At 35.4% G+C, this 5028-nt stretch overlaps 1 long non-coding RNA gene across 1 annotated transcript; it reads left to right on the forward strand.

The window, feature by feature from the left end:
• The first annotated feature begins 1663 nt into the window (after nt 1-1663).
• Nucleotides 1664-3104, forward strand: LOC113261863 (uncharacterized). Its single transcript, XR_008957635.1, has 3 exons — nt 1664-1691; nt 1840-1866; nt 2536-3104. It is a non-coding gene; the product is annotated as an uncharacterized LOC113261863 (long non-coding RNA).
• The last annotated feature ends 1924 nt before the right edge of the window (nt 3105-5028 follow it).

A 5028-nucleotide genomic window follows, 5' to 3' on the forward strand; every position in this document is an offset into this window, starting at 1 on the left:
GTTCAGTGACTTGCAAATATTTTCTCCCGTTCTGTATGTTGTCATTTCATTTTGTTGATTTTTCTCACCATTCCGGAAGCTTGGAAATCTAAGGTCGAGGCACCAGCATATTTGGTTTCTGAGAATCCACTTCCTGGTTTGCAGATGGCCTTGTTCTCACTGTGTTCTCACATGGCAGAAAGCTGAGAACAAGAACAAGTACTCATGGTTCTTCTTATAAGGGCACTAATCCTATTCATGAGGTTTCCACCGTCATGGCCAAATTAATTTCCAAAGCCTCTACTTCTTAATATTATTACATTGGGGAATAAGATTTTAATATATCAATTTTGTAGAAAAAATTCAGTCCATAACATGACATTACAGGCATGGTATTCAAAAATTTTCCTGGTGACCTATTTTCTAAAAAAAAAAAAAACCTAGTAAATTGGTTACAGAATTTCACACTTGTGAAATTGTTAGGAAATATCTACACACTACAATAATATGGCACTTTACCATCAAAGAGACCTGAAGTCTACATGTGGCAGCATGAACCTCCCCTACCTCCACTTCCATGCCCAACAACTTGTGCAAAGGAAGAGAATAAAATAAATAGACAGTATGAGATAAAACAGAAATACAGAGAGAAAAAGAACAGAAAAGAAATATGGATAAAAATCAAAGAAAGACAGGGCATGGAGCTGTGCACCGTTGGTGAGTGTGGCAGCTTGGAGTTATTGTGAAGTGGCAGGATGGAAAGTTAAAATATCAATCGTGGATGGGCTTATTTTATTGTCCTTCTGAGATGTGTACGCATATGTGGGTGTATTTGTGTGTGTGTTTATATATTTTATGTATTTCTACAACTCTAGCTCAAGTGAGTAGAGCTTTCTGTCACACAAAATCACACATAAACAAATGCAAAATTCACAATGTACTCAAATTCTTTCTTAATATGTTAATCATAGGGACACATTTGCATTTTCAAAAGAAGCATAGCAAAAATAACTGCATTTATTTTTCTTAACATTTTAAAAGACTTTGAAATCTATTTTACAGGGGGTAAGGTTAGAGGGAGAGAGAGCTGCAAGCAGACCCCATATGAGTGTGGAACCAGATGTGGGACTCGATCTCATGACCCTGAGATCAAGTCCCTGAGATCATCATCTGAGCCAAAATCAAAAGTTGGATGCTTAACTGTGTCACCCAAGGGCCTCTGCATTTAGTTTTTAATTCTTCAGGTGCAGAGAAGCAGAAATTATATCCAAACCTCACTGGTGTTTTCAGTGCTAGCTTCTTAAATTTTTACTTTTTTGAGAGGGCAATCTGCAGGAGTCCATGTGCTTAATGCAAACACCTGGGAGTGGCTATTTCTGGGCAAAAAAATTTGCATTAATATCCTTTGAATTATGTTAAAGCAAAGCCAACAAAAAGGCTTTAAACCATTATTTTCCAAATCAGTTACTTTAATCCATCTATTGTTTTTTTTCTAACCCAAATGATTTACATGTGCAGATATTAGAAAAAGAGTTAATAACTCCTATCCAATTTCTCACAAGGATTTGCCACTGTTTTTTATTTCAGGAAAACTTCATGAGGAGCTTGGTAAGTGATATTTCTCTGTGAGGATAGAAATGTAAATATATTTCAAAGCAAACTCTCACTATGTTCCATTCTTTCAGAAAGGATAAAACTCCTGGGAGAAGAAGGTGAGTAATGGAAATGGACACCTCTGCCTCTGACTTATGCACCCACCTTTTGACCACTCATCACTTTCCTGTTTTACTCACTGCTAAGCCTTGGTTTCAAAACTAAAATTTTCTTTTTTCTTTCCTTTTTTTTTTTTTTTGATTTTAGGGTTGAAGTTTGCTAGAAGATATGCAGGTAACAAGAGGTTGAAGTATTTATATATTGATTCTTACTTTTAGACAGCACACTGGGTCACCAGAGAAGGGAGAAGGTAACACAGATTACACACACTCACTTTTTATTTTTTCCTCCAAAACTTCCATTTTATCAAATAAATGGTTAAAAACACTCAAATCCAAAGTAAATATGTATAATTGTTTTTCATTAATTCATAAATTGAATCAGATGGATCTGTACTTGAATCCAAACTTTAATTAATATTAGTAATCATAGTTGGACAAACTTCCCTAAGTCTTCGTTGTCTGAACTACAAAATAAAACTATGTCTCCATTTGATTGATTTATTAAAATTAAATAAGTATAAATGTGCTTCAAACAGCACTAGGCACATAGTAAGTGTTCAATGTAACATTGACCATATTTAAAAAATTATTTTGACTGGAAAATATCTATATGTTTAGATATTCATCTTTTCTATTCTGAACAAATGCTAATTACCAAGTTCTCAAGTGTGTGATTTGATAAATAGAGGTGATATAAAAAACATGACCTGAGGGAAAGGAGCAGCTTCATTTGAAAAGAACTAGGAAAGATCCTAGACAAAGGAGGGTCACTTGTATAATGTGTTAAATATTGTGGATTATTAGTGGTCATAGCCAAGACTGACAACATGTTCTTCCGTAGAAAATGTTATCTTGGATCCAGACACAGCTCATCCATATCTCCAAATTGCTGAAGACAACAAAAGTGTGAAAGGAGGTGATATCTTGCAGGATCTACCCAAAAGTACACAGCGGTTTGATAACCTAGTCTGTGTATTAGGTCAGCAATTTTTTTCTGAAGGTAAACACTACTGGGAAGTGAGTGTGAAAAATAAAATAAAGTGGACTCTAGGCATTTGTAAACATTCTGTCTGCAGACAGGGAGAAATCACAGAGTCTCCAGACACTGGGTTCTGGACACTGTGCTTGAATAAAAGTAATGACTACCAAGCTCTTGCAAATCCACACATAACACTCCACCTTGAGGAACCTCCTGAGATTGTTGGAATCTTCTTGGACTATGAGGCTGGAAGGGTCTCCTTTTATAATGTGACCAACCTGTCTCACATCTATACCTACAGAAAGTGCTTCACAGAGGTCTTGAGACCATACTTTTATCCTGGCCCCCTCTACAATGGTCAAAATGAACACCCTCTGAAAATCCTGTGACTAGGGTACATAAACAAGCCAGGAAGAAGATGTTCTGTGTGACTGAGGAAGAAAATGCCTTATTTTGAATCTGCTGAAATTGGGATTTTTATTTATATATATATATATATATATATATATATATATATATATATATATATAATTTATAAATTTTATGATTTATATATATAAATATTTTCTTTTAGAATGTTAGACTTCTTCCTTCAAATGAATCTAAAAATCATTTTGATGTCATAAATTATACCTTTTTATCATTTTAGTCCTCAATATGTCTATTTGTTAATGGACAAGAATTATTTGATTTGAGTTACATGCTATAGAATTTAGTTGGCAATTCCAGGCCACAGGACATAAATACAATAGCCAAAGGAAGTTTCTACTTTTGCAAGTGGTGAAGAAAAGCTAATTCTCAGTTGATCCCTGATAGGTGTGATTTCTCCTTCATTCATGTTTTGAAATGGAAGAGGGTGTGGGTTCTACTCTGCAACATCAGGAAATTGACTGGGCCCCAACCCTACTGATATTGCCTAAACCTAGAGGAGCATGATTGCTTTGACAAGAGAGTTCTTTTTTTTTTTAAGATTTTATTTATTTATTTGAGAGAGGGAGAGACAGCCAGCGAGAGAGGGAACACAGGCAGGGGGAGTGGGAGAGGGAGAAGCAGGCTCCCTGAGGAGGAGCCCGATATGGAGCTTGATCCCAGGATTCTGGGATCACGCCCTGAGCCAAAGGCAGATGCTTAACGACTGAGCCACCCAGGCACCCCTGACAATATAGTTCTAAACATGGACTGACTTACTATTGACTTAAAAAAAAAGTCTCTTCAAGTGAATATCTCCTCCAGGCATTCATTTCCTTAACTTTTCACCTCAATGTTGTTTTGACATTATAATGACCATAATCTCTAACCTAATTAAACAGAATATTATCATTTACTCATCTATTCAACAAATGATTATTTGGCACTGTATATATTTGTTCTAAATATCCATTATCTGCAACACTGTAGATTGTCTATCTGTAACTGCAACTGTGTATCTGGCACTGGCAATAAACAGGTAAAAATTGACAAATAAATCCTAGCTTCAAAATTTATGAGAAAGGATCAAGATATAGAATGATAATGAGTGGGTTCATTTAAATTTAGTTATCAGGAAAACTGTCACTGAGAAAGTAATGCATAAAGATGGAATTTACTACATGCATAGCTGGAAATAATTCAAATCAAGACAACATGTGAAATGCAGAAAGAACGGGCCTGGGTGAGAAAGTAGAGGAACACCTATAGGGCTCACATGAAGTTGGGAAAGAATGGTTTTAAAGTAGGTTGCAAAGATCAGTAGCTGAAGCAACATGACAGGCTGAGCTAAAATGGATTTTCTTAGTGCCACTAACAGACCATTTGGGTGTATTATAAATACATATACAAATATACATTATACAAATATACATTATACATATACAAATATAAAATATTAAAATATAAGTAAAGAAATGTTAAAATGATAGCCTTGAGCAATAATAATAATAAAAATAAATAATTAATAATAGGTGAACTAGACCAAATGAATATCAAACCCATCATCATAAGTTATTTTAAAGGAGGTGGCCTAAATCTGGTTACATGAATCTACATGCTCATAGGCATGGAATATTTAATAAAGTCAAGAGACAACATGGAGGTTTTAGGAAAGATCTCTAGGTACAATCTGAGTTACTCCCCCAGAAAATTGGTTGATGGTAAGGTTGCTTGCCCCTTAAAACATATGGGGGAAAAATTAAGAGTTTAGTTACTCTGTCTCATAAAATCTAAAGAACACAGTGGACCTATGTTCACCTTCTGCCTGGGACGTTGAGAGTGAGAGGAGGGCCAGCAGCTACTCTGTAGTGTGATGGAAGAGTGCTGCATTGCATGACTGGTGTACTTAGAGATTTTCAGAGTGAAGATCTCATGATTCCTGAAGGC

Source organism: Ursus arctos, unplaced genomic scaffold (genome assembly GCF_023065955.2).
Source record: "Ursus arctos isolate Adak ecotype North America unplaced genomic scaffold, UrsArc2.0 scaffold_5, whole genome shotgun sequence".
Lineage (NCBI taxonomy): Eukaryota > Metazoa > Chordata > Mammalia > Carnivora > Ursidae > Ursus > Ursus arctos.